This window comes from Scyliorhinus torazame, chromosome 20 (genome assembly GCF_047496885.1).
Source record: "Scyliorhinus torazame isolate Kashiwa2021f chromosome 20, sScyTor2.1, whole genome shotgun sequence".
NCBI lineage: Eukaryota > Metazoa > Chordata > Chondrichthyes > Carcharhiniformes > Scyliorhinidae > Scyliorhinus > Scyliorhinus torazame.
The window spans coordinates 129,717,492-129,738,561 of NC_092726.1; positions in this window are offsets into that span (position 1 = coordinate 129,717,492).

The following is a 21,070-nucleotide window of genomic DNA, read 5'->3' on the forward strand; positions in this document are numbered from 1 at the left end:
TTCGTGCTAGTTGCCAGGGGCCATTTTACATCAGTTCACGGGGGCCATTGTATGTCAGTTACGGTGGCCATTTTATGTCAGTTCACAATGACAATTTTATGTCATTTCACGGTGGCCATTTTATGTCAGTTAATGGTGGCCATTTTATGTCATTTCACGGTGGCCATTTTATGTCAGTTCAGGGTGGCGTCATTATGTCAGTTCACGGTGGACAGTTTATGTGAGTTCATAGTGGCCATTTTATGTCAGTTCACGGTGGCCATTTTATGCCAAATCACGGTGGTCATTTTATGTCAGTTCACAATGGTCATGTTATGTCAGTTCATTGTGGCCATTTTATGTCAGTTGACGGTGACCATTTTATGTCAGTTCATGGTGGCCATTTTATGTCAGTTCACGGTGGCCATTTTATGTCGGTTCACGGTGGCCGTTTTATGTCAGTTCACGGTGGCCATTTTATGTCATTTCATGGTGGCCATTGTATGTTATTTCACGGCGACCATTTTATGTCAGTTCATGGCGGAAATTTTATGTCATTTCACGATGGACATTTTATGTCAGTTCATGGTTGCCATTTTTTGTCAGTTGACGCTGTCCATTGTATGTCAGTTCACAATGGTCATGTTATGCCAGTTCACTGTGACCATTTTATGTCAGTTCATGGGGTCATTTGATGACAGTCGACGGGGGCCATATTATGTTAGTTCACGGTGGCCATTTTATGTCAGTTCACGGTGGCCATTTTATGTTGGTTCACGGTGGCCATTTTATGTCAGTTCACGGCAGCCGTTATATGTCATTTCATGGCGGCCATTTTAAATCAGTTCGCGGCGGAAATTGTATGTCAGTTCACGGTGGCCATTTTATGTCAGTTCATGGTGGCCATTGTATGTCATTTCACAGCGGCCATTTTATGTCAGTCCACGGTGGCCATTTTATGTCAGTTCAAAGTGGCCATTTTTTGTCAGTTCACGGTGGTCATTTTATGTCACTTCACGGTGGTCATTTTATGTCAGTTCATGGTGGCCATTGTACGTCAGTTCACGGCGGCCATCTTATGTCAGTTCACGGTGGCTATTTTATGTCAGTTCACGGTGGCCATTTTATGTCAGTTCATGGCGGCCATTTTATGTCAGTTCACGGCAACCATTTTATGTCAGTTGACGGCAGCCATTTTATGTCAGTTCACGGCGGCCTATTTTATGTCAGTTTACAATTGGCCATTTTATATCAGTTCACAATGGCCATTTTATGTCAGTTCACGGTGGCCATTTTGTGTAAGTTCACAATGGCCATTTTATGTCAGTTCACGGTGGCCATTTTATGTAAGTTCACAATGGCCATTTCATGTCAGTTCACAGTGGTCATTTTATGTCAGTTCACGATGGCCATTTTATGTCAGTTACCGCTGGCCATTGTATGTCAGTTCACGGTGGTCATTTTATGTCAGTTCACGTTGGCCATTTTATGTCAGTTCATGGGGGCCATTTTATGTCAGTCGACAGGGGCCATTTTATGTCAGTTCATGGTGGCCATTTTATGTCAGTTCACGGTGGCTATTTTATGTCAGTTCATGGTGCCCATTTTATGTCATTTCCCGGTGGCCATTTTATGTCAGTTCAGGGTGGCCATTTTATGTATGATCACGGTGGTCTTTTTATGTCAGTTCACGATGGCCATTTTATGTCAGTTACCGCTGGACATTGTATGTAAGTTCACAATGGCCATTTTATGTCAGTTCACGGTGGCCATTTTATGTCAGTTCACGATGGCCATTTTATGTCAGTTACCGCTGGCCATTGTATGTCAGTTCACGGTGGTCATTTTATGTCAGTTCACGGTGGCCATTTTATGTCAGTTCATGGCGGCCATTTTATGTCAGTTCACGGCAACCATTGTATGTCAGTTGACGGCAGCCATTTTATGTCAGTTCACGGCGGCCTATTTTATGTCAGTTTACAATTGGCCATTTTATATCAGTTCACAATGGCCATTTTATGTCAGTTCACGGTGGCCATTTTGTGTAAGTTCACAATGGCCATTTTATGTCAGTTCACGGTGGCCATTTTGTGTAAGTTCACAATGGCCATTTTATGTCAGTTCACGGTGGCCATTTTATGTAAGTTCACAATGGCCATTTCATGTCAGTTCACGGTGGCCATTTTGTGTAAGTTCACAATGGCCATTTTATGTCAGTTCACGTTGGCCATTTTATGTAAGTTCACAATGGCCATTTCATGTCAGTTCACAGTGGTCATTTTATGTCAGTTCACGATGGCCATTTTATGTCAGTTACCGCTGGCCATTGTATGTCAGTTCACGGTGGTCATTTTATGTCAGTTCACGTTGGCCATTTTATGTCAGTTCATGGGGGCCATTTTATGTCAGTCGACAGGGGCCATTTTATGTCAGTTCATGGTGGCCATTTTATGTCAGTTCACGGTGGCTATTTTATGTCAGTTCATGGTGCCCATTTTATGTCATTTCCCGGTGGCCATTTTATGTCAGTTCAGGGTGGCCATTTTATGTATGATCACGGTGGTCTTTTTATGTCAGTTCACGATGGCCATTTTATGTCAGTTACCGCTGGACATTGTATGTCAGTTCACGGTGGTCATTTTATGTCAGTTCACGGTGGCCATTTTATGTCAGTTCATGGGGGCCATTTTATGTCAGTCGACAGGGGCCATTTTATGTCAGTTCACGGTGGCCATTTTATGTCAGTTCACGGTGGCCATTTTATGTCAGTTCATGGGGACCATTTGATGTCAGTCGATGGGGGCCATATTATGTCAGTTCACGGTGGCCATTTTATGTCATGTCACGGTAGTCATTTTATGTCGGTTCACGGTGGCCGTTTTATGTCAGTTCACGGCAGCCATTATATGTCATTACATGGTGGCCATTTTAAATCAGTTCACGGCGGCCATTTTATGTCAGTTCACGGTGGCCATTTTATGTCAGTTCATGGTGGCCATTGTATGTCATTTCACAGTGGCCATTTTATGTCAGTCCACGGTGGCCATTTTATGTCAGTTCACGGTGGCCATTTTATATCAGTTCACGGTGGCCATTTTATGTCAGTTCACAGTGGCCATTTTTTGTCACTTCACGGTGGTCATTTTATGTCAGTTCATGGTGGCTATTGTACGTCAGTTCACAGCGGCCATTTTATGTCAGTTCACGGTGGCCAATTTATGTCAGTTCACGGTGGCCATTTGTTGTCAGTTCATGGCGGCCATTATATGTCAGTTCACGGCAACAATTTTATGTCAGTTCACGGCAGCCATTTTATGTTAGTTCACGGCGGCCTATTTTATATTAGTTTACAATGGCCATTTTATGTCAGGTCATGGTGGCCATTATATGTCAGTTCACAATGGCCATTTTATGTCAGGTCACGGTGGCCATTGTATGTCAGTTCACAATGGCCATTTTATGTCAGTTCATGGTGGCTATTGTACGTCAGTTCACGGCGGCCATTTTATGTCAGTTCACGGTGGCCATTTTATGTCAGTTCACGGTGGCCATTTTATGTCAGTTCACGGTGGCCATTTTTTGTCAGTTGATGGCGGCCATTTTATGTCAGTTCAAGGCAACCATTTTATGTCAGTTCACGGCAGCCATTTTATGTTAGTTCACGGCGGCCTATTTTATATTAGTTTACAAATGCCATTTTATGTCAGGTCACGGTGGCCATTGTATGTCAGTTCACAATGGCCATTTTATGCCAGTTAACGGTGGCCATTTTATGTAAGTTCACAATGGCCATTTTATGTCAGTTCACGGTGGCCATTATATGTCAATTCACAATGGCCATTTTATGTCAGTTCACGGTGGCCATTTTATTTTCGTTCGCAGTGGCCATTTTATGTCAGTTCAAGGGGGCCATTTTATGTCAGTCTACAGGATCCATTTTATGTAATTTCACGGCTGCCATTTAATGGCAGTTCACGGTTGCCATTTTATGTCATTTCACGATACCCATTTTGTGTCAGCAGGGTTGCGTTAATATGTCAGTTCATGGCCATTTTATGTGAGTTCATAGTGGCCATTTTATGTCAGTTCACGGTGGCCATTTTATGTCAGTTCACGGTGGTCACTTTATGTCAGTTCTTGGTGGGCATTTTATGTCATTTCACGTTGCCCATTTTATGTCAGTTCAGGGTTGCATTAATATGTCAGATCATGGCCATTTTATGTAAGTTCATAGTGGCCATTTTATGTCAGTTCACGGTTGCCATTTTATGACAGTTCACGGTGGTAACTTTATGTCAGTTCTTGGTGGGCATTTTATGTCATTTCACGTTGCCCATTTTATGTCAGTTCACGGTTGCCATTTTATGACAGTTCACGGTGGCCATTTTATGTAAGTTCACAATGGCCATTTCATGTCAGTTCACAGTGGTCATTTCATGTCAGTTCACGATGGCCATTTTATGTCAGTTCAAAGTGGCCATTTTTTGTCAGTTCACGGTGGTCATTTTATGTCACTTCACGGTGGTCATTTTATGTCAGTTCATGGTGGCCATTGTACGTCAGTTCACGGCGGCCATTTTATGTCAGTTCACGGTGGCTTTTTTATGTCAGTTCATGGTGGCCATTTTATGTCAGTTCATGGCGGCCATTTTATGTCAGTTCACGGCAACCATTTTATGTCAGTTGACGGCAGCCATTTTATGTCAGTTCACGGCGGCCTATTTTATGTCAGTTTACAATTGGCCATTTTATATCAGTTCACAATGGCCATTTTATGTCAGTTCACGGTGGCCATTTTGTGTAAGTTCACAATGGCCATTTTATGTCAGTTCACGGTGGCCATTTTATGTAAGTTCACAATGGCCATTTCATGTCAGTTCACAGTGGTCATTTTATGTCAGTTCACGATGGCCATTTTATGTCAGTTACCGCTGGCCATTGTATGTCAGTTCACGGTGGTCATTTTATGTCAGTTCACGGCGGCCATTTTATGTCAGTTCACGGTGGCTATTTTATGTCAGTTCACGGTGGCCATTTTATGTCAGTTCATGGCGGCCATTTTATGTCAGTTCACGGCAACCATTTTATGTCAGTTGACGGCAGCCATTTTATGTCAGTTCACGGCGGCCTATTTTATGTCAGTTTACAATTGGCCATTTTATATCAGTTCACAATGGCCATTTTATGTCAGTTCACGGTGGCCATTTTGTGTAAGTTCACAATGGCCATTTTATGTCAGTTCACGTTGGCCATTTTATGTAAGTTCACAATGGCCATTTCATGTCAGTTCACAGTGGTCATTTTATGTCAGTTCACGATGGCCATTTTATGTCAGTTACCGCTGGCCATTGTATGTCAGTTCACGGTGGTCATTTTATGTCAGTTCACGTTGGCCATTTTATGTCAGTTCATGGGGGCCATTTTATGTCAGTCGACAGGGGCCATTTTATGTCAGTTCATGGTGGCCATTTTATGTCAGTTCACGGTGGCTATTTTATGTCAGTTCATGGTGCCCATTTTATGTCATTTCCCGGTGGCCATTTTATGTCAGTTCAGGGTGGCCATTTTATGTATGATCACGGTGGTCTTTTTATGTCAGTTCACGATGGCCATTTTATGTCAGTTACCGCTGGACATTGTATGTCAGTTCACGGTGGTCATTTTATGTCAGTTCACGGTGGCCATTTTATGTCAGTTCATGGGGGCCATTTTATGTCAGTCGACAGGGGCCATTTTATGTCAGTTCACGGTGGCCATTTTATGTCAGTTCACGGTGGCCATTTTATGTCAGTTCATGGGGACCATTTGATGTCAGTCGATGGGGGCCATATTATGTCAGTTCACGGTGGCCATTTTATGTCATGTCACGGTAGTCATTTTATGTCGGTTCACGGTGGCCGTTTTATGTCAGTTCACGGCAGCCATTATATGTCATTACATGGTGGCCATTTTAAATCAGTTCACGGCGGCCATTTTATGTCAGTTCACGGTGGCCATTTTATGTCAGTTCATGGTGGCCATTGTATGTCATTTCACAGTGGCCATTTTATGTCAGTCCACGGTGGCCATTTTATGTCAGTTCACGGTGGCCATTTTATATCAGTTCACGGTGGCCATTTTATGTCAGTTCACAGTGGCCATTTTTTGTCACTTCACGGTGGTCATTTTATGTCAGTTCATGGTGGCTATTGTACGTCAGTTCACAGCGGCCATTTTATGTCAGTTCACGGTGGCCAATTTATGTCAGTTCACGGTGGCCATTTGTTGTCAGTTCATGGCGGCCATTATATGTCAGTTCACGGCAACAATTTTATGTCAGTTCACGGCAGCCATTTTATGTTAGTTCACGGCGGCCTATTTTATATTAGTTTACAATGGCCATTTTATGTCAGGTCACGGTGGCCATTATATGTCAGTTCACAATGGCCATTTTATGTCAGGTCACGGTGGCCATTGTATGTCAGTTCACAATGGCCATTTTATGTCAGTTCATGGTGGCTATTGTACGTCAGTTCACGGCGGCCATTTTATGTCAGTTCATGGTGGCCATTTTATGTCAGTTCACGGTGGCCATTTTATGTCAGTTCACGGTGGCCATTTTTTGTCAGTTGATGGCGGCCATTTTATGTCAGTTCAAGGCAACCATTTTATGTCAGTTCACGGCAGCCAATTTATGTTAGTTCACGGCGGCCTATTTTATATTAGTTTACAAATGCCATTTTATGTCAGTTCACGGTGGCCATTTTGTGTAAGTTCACAATGGCCATTTTATGTCAGTTCACGGTGGCCATTTTATGTATGTTCACAATGGCCATTTCATGTCAGTTCACAGTGGTCATTTTATGTCAGTTCACGATGGCCATTTTATGTCAGTTACCGCTGGCCATTGTATGTCAGTTCACGGTGGTCATTTTATGTCAGTTCACGTTGGCCATTTTATGTCAGTTCATGGGGGCCATTTTATGTCAGTCGACAGGGGCCATTTTATGTCAGTTCATGGTGGCCATTTTATGTCAGTTCACGGTGGCTATTTTATGTCAGTTCATGGTGCCCATTTTATGTCATTTCCCGGTGGCCATTTTATGTCAGTTCAGGGTGGCCATTTTATGTATGATCACGGTGGTCTTTTTATGTCAGTTCACGATGGCCATTTTATGTCAGTTACCGCTGGACATTGTATATCAGTTCACGGTGGTCATTTTATGTCAGTTCACGGTGGCCATTTTATGTCAGTTCATGGGGGCCATTTTATGTCAGTCGACGGTGGCCATTTTATGTCAGTTCATGGGGGCCATTTTATGTCAGTCGACAGGGGCCATTTTATGTCAGTTCACGGTGGCCATTTTATGTCAGTTCATGGTGGCCATTTTATGTCAGTTCATGGGGGCCATTTTATGTCAGTCGACAGGGGCCATTTTATGTCAGTTCACGGTGGCCATTTTATGTCAGTTACCGCTGGACATTGTATATCAGTTCACGGTGGTCATTTTATGTCAGTCGACAGGGGCCATTTTATGTCAGTTCACGGTGGCCATTTTATGTCAGTTCACGGTGGCCATTTTATGTCAGTTCATGGGGACCATTTGATGTCAGTCGATGGGGGCCATATTATGTCAGTTCACGGTGGCCATTTTATGTCATGTCACGGTAGTCATTTTATGTCGGTTCACGGTGGCCGTTTTATGTCAGTTCACGGCAGCCATTATATGTCATTACATGGTGGCCATTTTAAATCAGTTCACGGCGGCCATTTTATGTCAGTTCACGGTGGCCATTTTATGTCAGTTCATGGTGGCCATTGTATGTCATTTCACAGTTGCCATTTTATGTCAGTCCACGGTGGCCATTTTATGTCAGTTCACGGTGGCCATTTTATATCAGTTCACGGTGGCCATTTTATGTCAGTTCACAGTGGCCATTTTTTGTCACTTCACGGTGGTCATTTTATGTCAGTTCATGGTGGCTATTGTACGTCAGTTCACAGCGGCCATTTTATGTCAGTTCACGGTGGCCAATTTATGTCAGTTCACGGTGGCCATTTGTTGTCAGTTCATGGCGGCCATTATATGTCAGTTCACGGCAACAATTTTATGTCAGTTCACGGCAGCCATTTTATGTTAGTTCACGGCGGCCTATTTTATATTAGTTTACAATGGCCATTTTATGTCAGGTCACGGTGGCCATTATATGTCAGTTCACAATGGCCATTTTATGTCAGGTCACGGTGGCCATTGTATGTCAGTTCACAATGGCCATTTTATGTCAGTTCATGGTGGCTATTGTACGTCAGTTCACGGCGGCCATTTTATGTCAGTTCACGGGGGCCATTTTATGTCAGTTCACGGTGGCCATTTTATGTCAGTTCACGGTGGCAATTTTTTGTCAGTTGATGGCGGCCATTTTATGTCAGTTCAAGGCAACCATTTTATGTCAGTTCACGGCAGCCAATTTATGTTAGTTCACGGCGGCCTATTTTATATTAGTTTACAAATGCCATTTTATGTCAGGTCACGGTGGCCATTGTATGTCAGTTCACAATGGCCATTTTATGCCAGTTCACGGTGGCCATTTTATGTAAGTTCACAATGGCCATTTTATGTCAGTTCACGGTGGCCATTATATGTCAATTCACAATGGCCATTTTATGTCAGTTCACGGTGGCCATTTTATTTTCGTTCGCAGTGGCCATTTTATGTCAGTTCAAGGGGGCCATTTTATGTCAGTCTACAGGATCCATTTTATGTAATTTCACGGCTGCCATTTAATGGCAGTTCACGGTTGCCATTTTATGTCATTTCACGATACCCATTTTGTGTCAGCAGGGTTGCGTTAATATGTCAGTTCATGGCCATTTTATGTGAGTTCATAGTGGCCATTTTATGTCAGTTCACGGTGGCCATTTTATGTCATTTCACGTTGCCCATTTTATGTCAGTTCAGGGTTGCATTAATATGTCAGATCATGGCCATTTTATGTAAGTTCATAGTGGCCATTTTATGTCAGTTCACGGTGGCCATTTTATGTCAGTTCACGGTGGTCACTTTATGTCAGTTCTTGGTGGGCATTTTATGTCATTTCACGTTGCCCATTTTATGTCAGTTCAGGGTTGCATTAATATGTCAGATCATGGCCATTTTATGTAAGTTCATAGTGGCCATTTTATGTAAGTTCACGGTGGCCATTTTATGTCAGTTCACCGTGGTCACTTTATGTCAGTTCTTGGTGGCCATTTTATGTCAGTTCACGGTGGCCATTTTATGTAAGTTCACAATGGCCATTTCATGTCAGTTCACAGTGGTCATTTTATGTCAGTTCACGATGGCCATTTTATGTCAGTTACCGCTGGCCATTGTATGTCAGTTCACGGTGGTCATTTTATGTCAGTTCACGTTGGCCATTTTATGTCAGTTCATGGGGGCCATTTTATGTCAGTCGACAGGGGCCATTTTATGTCAGTTCATGGTGGCCATTTTATGTCAGTTCACGGTGGCTATTTTATGTCAGTTCATGGTGCCCATTTTATGTCATTTCCCGGTGGCCATTTTATGTCAGTTCAGGGTGGCCATTTTAGGTATGATCACGGTGGTCTTTTTATGTCAGTTCACGATGGCCATTTTATGTCAGTTACCGCTGGACATTGTATGTCAGTTCACGGTGGTCATTTTATGTCAGTTCACGGTGGCCATTTTATGTCAGTTCATGGGGGCCATTTTATGTCAGTCGACAGGGGCCATTTTATTTCAGTTCACGGTGGCCATTTTATGTCAGTTCACGGTGGCCATTTTATGTCAGTTCATGGGGACCATTTGATGTCAGTCGATGGGGGCCATATTATGTCAGTTCACGGTGGCCATTTTATGTCATGTCACGGTATCCATTTTATGTCGGTTCACGGTGGCCGTTTTATGTCAGTTCACGGCACCCATTATATGTCATTACATGGTGGCCATTTTAAATCAGTTCACGGCGGCCATTTTATGTCAGTTCACGGTGGCCATTTTATGTCAGTTCATGGTGGCCATTGTATGTCATTTCACAGTGGCCATTTTATGTCAGTCCACGGTGGCCATTTTATGTCAGTTCACGGTGGCCATTTTATATCAGTTCACGGTGGCCATTTTATGTCAGTTCACGGTGGCCAATTTATGTCAGTTCACGGTGGCCATTTGTTGTCAGTTCATGGCGGCCATTTTATGTCAGTTCACGGCAACAATTTTATATCAGTTCACGGCAGCCATTTTATGTTAGTTCACGGCGGCCTATTTTATATTAGTTTACAATGGCCATTTTATGTCAGGTCACGGTGGCCATTATATGTCAGTTCACAATGGCCATTTTATGTCAGGTCACGGTGGCCATTGTATGTCAGTTCACAATGGCCATTTTATGTCAGTTCATGGTGGCTATTGTACGTCAGTTCACGGCGGCCATTTTATGTCAGTTCACGGTGGCCATTTTATGTCAGTTCACGGTGGCCATTTTATGTCAGTTCACGGTGACCATTTTTTGTCAGTTCATGGCGGCCATTTTATGTCAGTTCAAGGCAACCATTTTATGTCAGTTCACGGCAGCCATTTTATGTTAGTTCACGGCGGCCTATTTTATATTAGTTTACAAATGCCATTTTATGTCAGGTCACGGTGGCCATTGTATGTCAGTTCACAATGGCCATTTTATGCCAGTTAACGGTGGCCATTTTATGTAAGTTCACAATGGCCATTTTATGTCAGTTCACGGTGGCCATTATATGTCAAATCACAATGGCCATTTTATGTCAGTTCACGGTGGCCATTTTATTTTCGTTCGCAGTGGCCATTTTATGTCAGTTCAAGGGGGCCATTTTATGTCAGTCTACAGGATCCATTTTATGTAATTTCACGGCTGCCATTTAATGGCAGTTCACGGTTGCCATTTTATGTCTTTTCACGATACCCATTTTGTGTCAGCAGGGTTGCGTTAATATGTCAGTTCATGGCCATTTTATGTGAGTTCATAGTGGCCATTTTATGTCAGTTCACGGTGGCCATTTTATGTCATTTCACGTTGCCCATTTTATGTCAGTTCTTGGTGGGCATTTTATGTCATTTCACGTTGCCCATTTTATGTCAGTTCAGGGTTGCATTAATATGTCAGATCATGGCCATTTTATGTAAGTTCATAGTGGCCATTTTATGTCAGTTCACGGTGGCCATTTTATGTCAGTTCACGGTGGTCACTTTATGTCAGTTCTTGGTGGGCATTTTATGTCATTTCACGTTGCTCATTTTATGTCAGTTCAGGGTTGCATTAATATGTCAGATCATGGCCATTTTATGTAAGTTCATAGTGGCCATTTTATGTAAGTTCACGGTGGCCATTTTATGTCAGTTCACCGTGGTCACTTTATGTCAGTTCTTGGTGGCCATTTTATGTCAGTTCACAATGGTCATTTTATATCAGTTCACGGTGGCCATTTTATGTCATTTCACGGTGGCCATTTTATGCCAGTTCATGGGGCCCATTTTATGTCAGATGACGGGGGCCATTTTATGTCAGTTCACAGTGGCCATTTTTGTCAGTTCACAATGGTCATTTCATGTAAGTTCAGGATGGCGTTATTCTGTCAGTTCATGGGCATTTTCTGTGAGTTCATAGTGGCCATTTTATTTCAGTACACGGTGGCCATTTTATGTCAGTTCGCAATGCACCATTTTATGTCAGTTCACGGTGCCCATTTTATGTCAGTTCACAATTGTCATTTGATGTCAGATCACGGTGGCCATTTTACGTCAGTTCACGGTGACCATTTTATGTCAGTTCTGGGGGGGCCATTTTATGTCAGCCGACGGGGGCCATTTTATGTCAGTACACGGTGGCCATTTTATGTATGATCACGGTGGTCATTTTATGTCAGTTCACGATGGCAATTTTATGTCAGTTACCGCTGGCCATTCAATGTCAGTTCACGGTAGTCATTTTATGTCAGTTCACGGTGGCCATTTTATGTCAGTTCATGGGGGCCATTTTATGTCAGTCGACAGGGGCCATTTTATGTCAGTTCACGGTGGCCACTTTATGACAGTTCACGGTGGCCATTTTATGTCGGTTCACGGTGGCCGGTATATGTCAGTTCATGGTGGCCATTTTATGTCAGTTCACGGTGGCCATTTTATGTCAGATCATGGTGGCCATTGTATGTCATTTTCCGGCGGCCATTTTATGTCAGTTCACGGCGGCCATTTTATTCAGTTCACGATGCCCATTTTATGTCAGTGCAGGGTTGCGTTAATATGTCAGTTCGTGGCCATTTTATGTGAGTTCATAGTGGCCATTTTATGTCAGTTCACGGTGGCAATTTCATGTCAGTTCACGGTGGTCATTTTATGTCAGTTCACGGTTGCCATTTTATGTCATTTCACGATGCCCATTTTATGTCAGTGCAGGGTTGCGTTAATATGTCAGTTCATGGCCATTTTATGTGAGTTCATAGTGGCCATTTTATGTCAGTTCACGGTGGCAATTTCATGTCAGTTCACGGTGGTCATTTTATGTCAGGTCACGGTGGCCATTGTATGTCAGTTCACAATGGCCATTTTATGTCAGTTCATGGTGGCTATTGTACGTCAGTTCACGGCGGCCATTTTATGTCAGTTCACGGGGGCCATTTTATGTCAGTTCACGGTGGCCATTTTATGTCAGTTCACGGTGGCAATTTTTTGTCAGTTGATGGCGGCCATTTTATGTCAGTTCAAGGCAACCATTTTATGTCAGTTCACGGCAGCCAATTTATGTTAGTTCACGGCGGCCTATTTTATATTAGTTTACAAATGCCATTTTATGTCAGGTCACGGTGGCCATTGTATGTCAGTTCACAATGGCCATTTTATGCCAGTTCACGGTGGCCATTTTATGTAAGTTCACAATGGCCATTTTATGTCAGTTCACGGTGGCCATTATATGTCAATTCACAATGGCCATTTTATGTCAGTTCACGGTGGCCATTTTATTTTCGTTCGCAGTGGCCATTTTATGTCAGTTCAAGGGGGCCATTTTATGTCAGTCTACAGGATCCATTTTATGTAATTTCACGGCTGCCATTTAATGGCAGTTCACGGTTGCCATTTTATGTCATTTCACGATACCCATTTTGTGTCAGCAGGGTTGCGTTAATATGTCAGTTCATGGCCATTTTATGTGAGTTCATAGTGGCCATTTTATGTCAGTTCACGGTGGCCATTTTATGTCATTTCACGTTGCCCATTTTATGTCAGTTCAGGGTTGCATTAATATGTCAGATCATGGCCATTTTATGTAAGTTCATAGTGGCCATTTTATGTCAGTTCACGGTGGCCATTTTATGTCAGTTCACGGTGGTCACTTTATGTCAGTTCTTGGTGGGCATTTTATGTCATTTCACGTTGCCCATTTTATGTCAGTTCAGGGTTGCATTAATATGTCAGATCATGGCCATTTTATGTAAGTTCATAGTGGCCATTTTATGTAAGTTCACGGTGGCCATTTTATGTCAGTTCACCGTGGTCACTTTATGTCAGTTCTTGGTGGCCATTTTATGTCAGTTCACGGTGGCCATTTTATGTAAGTTCACAATGGCCATTTCATGTCAGTTCACAGTGGTCATTTTATGTCAGTTCACGATGGCCATTTTATGTCAGTTACCGCTGGCCATTGTATGTCAGTTCATGGTGGTCATTTTATGTCAGTTCACGTTGGCCATTTTATGTCAGTTCATGGGGGCCATTTTATGTCAGTCGACAGGGGCCATTTTATGTCAGTTCATGGTGGCCATTTTATGTCAGTTCACGGTGGCTATTTTATGTCAGTTCATGGTGCCCATTTTATGTCATTTCCCGGTGGCCATTTCATGTCAGTTCAGGGTGGCCATTTTATGTATGATCACGGTGGTCTTTTTATGTCAGTTCACGATGGCCATTTTATGTCAGTTACCGCTGGACATTGTATGTCAGTTCACGGTGGTCATTTTATGTCAGTTCACGGTGGCCATTTTATGTCAGTTCATGGGGGCCATTTTATGTCAGTCGACAGGGGCCATTTTATGTCAGTTCACGGTGGCCATTTTATGTCAGTTCACGGTGGCCATTTTATGTCAGTTCATGGGGACCATTTGATGTCAGTCGATGGGGGCCATATTATGTCAGTTCACGGTGGCCATTTTATGTCATGTCACGGTAGCCATTTTATGTCGGTTCACGGTGGCCGTTTTATGTCAGTTCACGGCACCCATCATATGTCATTACATGGTGGCCATTTTAAATCAGTTCACTGCGGCCATTTTATGTCAGTTCACGGTGGCCATTTTATGTCCGTTCATGGTGGCCATTGTATGTCATTTCACAGTGGCCATTTTATGTCAGTCCACGGTGGCCATTTTATGTCAGTTCACGGTGGCCATTTTATGTGAGTTCATAGTGGCCATTTTATGTCAGTTCACGGTGGCCATTTTATGTCATTTCACGTTGCCCATTTTATGTCAGTTCAGGGTTGCATTAATATGTCAGATCATGGCCATTTTATGTAAGTTCATAGTGGCCATTTTATGTCAGTTCACGGTGGCCATTTTATGTCAGTTCACGGTGGTCACTTTATGTCAGTTCTTGGTGGGCATTTTATGTCATTTCACGTTGCCCATTTTATGTCAGTTCAGGGTTGCATTAATATGTCAGATCATGGCCATTTTATGTAAGTTCATAGTGGCCATTTTATGTAAGTTCACGGTGGCCATTTTATGTCAGTTCACCGTGGTCACTTTATGTCAGTTCTTGGTGGCCATTTTATGTCAGTTCACGGTGGCAATTTTATGTAAGTTCACAATGGCCATTTCATGTCAGTTCACAGTGGTCATTTTATGTCAGTTCACGATGGCCATTTTATGTCAGTTACCGCTGGCCATTGTATGTCAGTTCACGGTGGTCATTTTATGTCAGTTCACGTTGGCCATTTTATGTCAGTTCATGGGGGCCATTTTATGTCAGTCGACAGGGGCCATTTTATGTCAGTTCATGGTGGCCATTTTATGTCAGTTCACGGTGGCTATTTTATGTCAGTTCATGGTGCCCATTTTATGTCATTTCCCGGTGGCCATTTTATGTCAGTTCAGGGTGGCCATTTTATGTATGATCACGGTGGTCTTTTTATGTCAGTTCACGATGGCCATTTTATGTCAGTTACCGCTGGACATTGTATGTCAGTTCACGGTGGTCATTTTATGTCAGTTCACGGTGGCCATTTTATGTCAGTTCATGGGGGCCATTTTATGTCAGTCGACAGGGGCCATTTTATTTCAGTTCACGGTGGCCATTTTATGTCAGTTCACGGTGGCCATTTTATGTCAGTTCATGGGGACCATTTGATGTCAGTCGATGGGGGCCATATTATGTCAGTTCACGGTGGCCATTTTATGTCATGTCACGGTATCCATTTTATGTCGGTTCACGGTGGCCGTTTTATGTCAGTTCATGGCACCCATTATATGTCATTACATGGTGGCCATTTTAAATCAGTTCACGGCGGCCATTTTATGTCAGTTCACGGTGGCCATTTTATGTCAGTTCATGGTGGCCATTGTATGTCATTTCACAGTGGCCATTTTATGTCAGTCCACGGTGGCCATTTTATGTCAGTTCACGGTGGCCATTTTATATCAGTTCACGGTGGCCATTTTATGTCAGTTCACGGTGGCCAATTTATGTCAGTTCACGGTGGCCATTTGTTGTCAGTTCATGGCGGCCATTTTATGTCAGTTCATGGCAACAATTTTATATCAGTTCACGGCAGCCATTTTATGTTAGTTCACGGCGGCCTATTTTATATTAGTTTACAATGGCCATTTTATGTCAGGTCACGGTGACCATTATATGTCAGTTCACAATGGCCATTTTATGTCAGGTCACGGTGGCCATTGTATGTCAGTTCACAATGGCCATTTTATGTCAGTTCATGGTGGCTATTGTACGTCAGTTCACGGCGGCCATTTTATGTCAGTTCACGGTGGCCATTTTATGTCAGTTCACGGTGGCCATTTTATGTCAGTTCACGGTGACCATTTTTTGTCAGTTCATGGCGGCCATTTTATGTCAGTTCAAGGCAAACATTTTATGTCAGTTCACGGCAGCCATTTTATGTTAGTTCACGGCGGCCTATTTTATATTAGTTTACAAATGCCATTTTATGTCAGGTCACGGTGGCCATTGTATGTCAGTTCACAATGGCCATTTTATGCCAGTTAACGGTGGCCATTTTATGTAAGTTCACAATGGCCATTTTATGTCAGTTCACGGTGGCCATTATATGTCAAATCACAATGGCCATTTTATGTCAGTTCACGGTGGCCATTTTATTTTCGTTCGCAGTGGCCATTTTATGTCAGTTCAAGGGGGCCATTTTATGTCAGTCTACAGGATCCATTTTATGTAATTTCACGGCTGCCATTTAATGGCAGTTCACGGTTGCCATTTTATGTCTTTTCACGATACCCATTTTGTGTCAGCAGGGTTGCGTTAATATGTCAGTTCATGGCCATTTTATGTGAGTTCATAGTGGCCATTTTATGTCAGTTCACGGTGGCCATTTTATGTCATTTCACGTTGCCCATTTTATGTCAGTTCTTGGTGGGCATTTTATGTCATTTCACGTTGCCCATTTTATGTCAGTTCAGGGTTGCATTAATATGTCAGATCATGGCCATTTTATGTAAGTTCATAGTGGCCATTTTATGTCAGTTCACGGTGGCCATTTTATGTCAGTTCACGGTGGTCACTTTATGTCAGTTCTTGGTGGGCATTTTATGTCATTTCACGTTGCTCATTTTATGTCAGTTCAGGGTTGCATTAATATGTCAGATCATGGCCATTTTATGTAAGTTCATAGTGGCCATTTTATGTAAGTTCACGGTGGCCATTTTATGTCAGTTCACCGTGGTCACTTTATGTCAGTTCTTGGTGGCCATTTTATGTCAGTTCACAATGGTCATTTTATATCAGTTCACGGTGGCCATTTTATGTCATTTCACGGTGGCCATTTTATGCCAGTTCATGGGGCCCATTTTATGTCAGATGACGGGGGCCATTTTATGTCAGTTCACAGTGGCCATTTTTGTCAGTTCACAATGGTCATTTCATGTAAGTTCAGGATGGCGTTATTCTGTCAGTTCATGGGCATTTTCTGTGAGTTCATAGTGGCCATTTTATTTCAGTACACGGTGGCCATTTTATGTCAGTTCGCAATGCACCATTTTATGTCAGTTCACGGTGCCCATTTTATGTCAGTTCACAATTGTCATTTGATGTCAGATCACGGTGGCCATTTTACGTCAGTTGACGGTGACCATTTTATGTCAGTTCTGGGGGGGCCATTTTATGTCAGCCGACGGGGGCCATTTTATGTCAGTACACGGTGGCCATTTTATGTATGATCACGGTGGTCATTTTATGTCAGTTCACGATGGCATTTTTATGTCAGTTACCGCTGGCCATTCAATGTCAGTTCACGGTAGTCATTTTATGTCAGTTCACGGTGGTCATTTTATGTCAGTTCATGGGGGCCATTTTATGTCAGTCGACAGGGGCCATTTTATGTCAGTTCACGGTGGCCACTTTATGACAGTTCACGGTGGCCATTTTATGTCGGTTCACGGTGGCCGGTATATGTCAGTTCATGGTGGCCATTTTATGTCAGTTCACGGTGGCCATTTTATGTCAGATCATGGTGGCCATTGTATGTCATTTTCCGGCGGCCATTTTATGTCAGTTCACGGCGGCCATTTTATTCAGTTCACGATGCCCATTTTATGTCAGTGCAGGGTTGTGTTAATATGTCAGTTCATGGCCATTTTATGTGAGTTCATAGTGGCCATTTTATGTCAGTTCACGGTGGCAATTTCATGTCAGTTCACGGTGGTCATTTTATGTCAGTTCACGGTTGCCATTTTATGTCATTTCACGATGCCCATTTTATGTCAGTGCAGGGTTGCGTTAATATGTCAGTTCATGGCCATTTTATGTGAGTTCATAGTGGCCATTTTATGTCAGTTCACGGTGGCAATTTCATGTCAGTTCACGGTGGTCATTTTATGTCAGTTCTTGGTGGCCATTTTATGTCAGTTCACAATTGTCATTTTATGTCAGTTCACGGTGGCCATTTTATGTCAGATCATGGTGGCCATTGTATTTCATTACAGGCGGCAATTTTATGTCTGTTCACGGCGGCCATTTTATTCAGTTCACGGTGGCCATTTTATGTCAGTTCACAGTGGCAATTTTTTGTCATTTCACGGTGCCCATTTTATGTCAGTTCCGGGTTGCGTTAATATGTCAGTTCATGGCCATTTTAGTTCATGGGGTCATTTGATGACAGTCGACGGGGGCCATATTATGTCAGTTCACGGTGGCCATTTTATGTCAGTTCACGGTGGCCATTTTATGTTGGTTCACGGTGGCCGTTTTATGTCAGTTCACGGCAGCCGTTTTATGTCATTTCATGCGGCCATTATAAATCAGTTCACGGCGGAAATTGTATGTCAGTTCACGGTGGCCATTTTATGTCAGTTCATGGTGGCCATTGTATGTCATTTCACAGCGGCCATTTTATGTCAGTCCACGGTGGCCATTTTATGTCAGTTCACGGTGGCCATTTTATGTCAGTTCACGGTGGTCATTTTATGTCAGTTCTTGGTGGCCATTTTATGTCAGTTCACAAAGGTCATTTTATGTCAGTTCACGGTGGCCATTTTATGTCAGTTCACGGTGACCATTGTATGGCAGTTCATCGGGGCCATTTTATGTCGGTCGACGGGGGCCATATTCCGTCAGTTCACGGTGGCCATTTTATGTTGGTTCACGGTGGCCATTATATGTCAGTTCATGGCGGTCATTTTATGTCCTTTCACGGCCGCCATTTTATGTCAGTTCACTGTGGCCATTTTATGTCAGATCATAGTGGCCATTGTATGTCATTTCACGGCGGCAATTTTATGTCTGTTCACGGCGGCCATTTTATGTCAGTTCACGGTGGCCATTTTATGTCAGTTCATAGAACATTACAGCGCAGTACAGGCCCTTTGGCCCTCGATGTTGCGCCGAACTGTGAAACCACTCTAAAGCCCATCTACACTATTTCCTTATTGTCAATGTGTCTATCCAATGACCATTTGAATGTCCTTAGTGTTGGCGAGTCAACTACTGTTGCAGGCAGGGCATTCACGCCCTTACTACTCTCTAACTAAAGAACCTACTTCTGACATCTGCCCTATATCTATCACCCCTCAATTTAAAGGTATGTCCCCTCGTGCTAGACATTACCATCCGAGGAAAAAGGCTCTCACAGTCCACCCTATCCAATCCTCTGATCATCTTGTATGCCTCAATTAAGTCACCTCTTAACCATCTTTTCTCTAGCGGAAACAGCCTCAAATCCCTCAGCCTTTCCTCATATGATCTTCCCTCCATACCAGGCAACATCCTGGTAAATCTCCTCTGCACCCTTTCCAATGCTCCCACATCCTTCCTATAATGTGGCGACCAGAATTGAACGCAATTCTCCAAATGCGGCCGCACCAGAGTGTTGTAGAGTTGCAATATGCCCTCATGGCTCCTAAACTCAATCCCTCTACCAATAAAAGCTAACACACCGTACGCATTCTTAACAACCCTCTCAACCTGGGTGGCAACTTTCAGGGATCTATGTACATGGACACCGAGATCTCTCTGCTCATCCACACTGCCAAGAATCATACCATTAGCTCAGTACTCAGTCTTCCTGTTATTCCTTCCAAAATGAATCACCTCACACTTTTCTGCATTAAACTACATTTGCCACCTCTCAGCCCAGCGCTGCAGCTTATCTACGTCCCTTTGTAACTTGTAACATCCTTCCGCACTGTCCACAACTCCACCGACTTTAGTGTCATCTGCAAATTTACTCACCCATCCTTCTACGCCCTCGTCCATGTCATTTATAAAAATGACAAACAGCAGTGGCCCCAAAACAGATCCTTGTGGTACACCACTAGTAACTGGACTCCAGTCTGAACATTTCCCATCAACCACCACCCTTTGTCTTCTTCCAGCTAGCCAATTTCTGATCCAAACTGCTAAATCACCCTGAATCCCATACCTCCGTATTTTCTGCAGCAGCCTACCATGGGGAACCTTATCAAACGCTTTACTGAAATCCATATACACCACGTCAACTCCTTTACCCTCATCCACCTGTTTGGTCACCTTTATCAAAGAACTCTATAAGTTCTGTGAGGCATGACATACCCTTCACAAAACCGTGTTGACTATCTCTAATTAAATTATTCCTTTCCAGATGATTATACATCCTACCCCTTATAAAACATTCCAAGATGTTTCCCACAACAGAAGTAAGGCTCACTGGTCTATAGTTACCGGGGTTATCTCTACTCCCCTTCTTGAACAAGGTGACAGCATTTGCTATCCTCCAGCCTTCTGGCGCTATTCCTGTAGACTAAGATGACTTAAAGATCAAGGCCAAAGACTCAGCAATCTCCTCCATAGCTTCCCAGAGAATCATAGGATAAATCCCATCCGGCCCAGGTGACTTATCTATTTTCCCACTTTCCAGAATTGCGAACACCTCCTCCTTATGAACCTCAAGCCCTCCTTGTCTTGTAGCCTGAATCTCAGGCTTCTCCTCGACAACATTGTCTTTTCCCTGTGTGAATACTGACGAAAAATATTCATTTAGCACCTCTCCGACCTCCTCGGACTCCAAGCACAACTTCCCACTACTGTCCTTGACTGGCCCTACTCTTACTCTAGTCATTCTTTTATTCCTGCCATATCTATAGAAAGCTTTAGGGTTATCCTTGATCCTACCTGCCAAAGACTTCTCATGTACCCTCCTGGCTCTTCTTCGCACTCTCTTTAGGTCCTTCCTAGCTAACTTGTAACTCTCGAGCGCCCTAACTGAACCTTCATGCCTCATCTTTACATAAGCCTCCTTCTTCCTCTTGACAAGTGTTTCGACTGCTTTAGTAAACCACAGTTCCCTTTCTCGGCCACTTCCTCCCTGCCTGACAGGTACATACTTATCAAGGACATGCAGTAGCTGT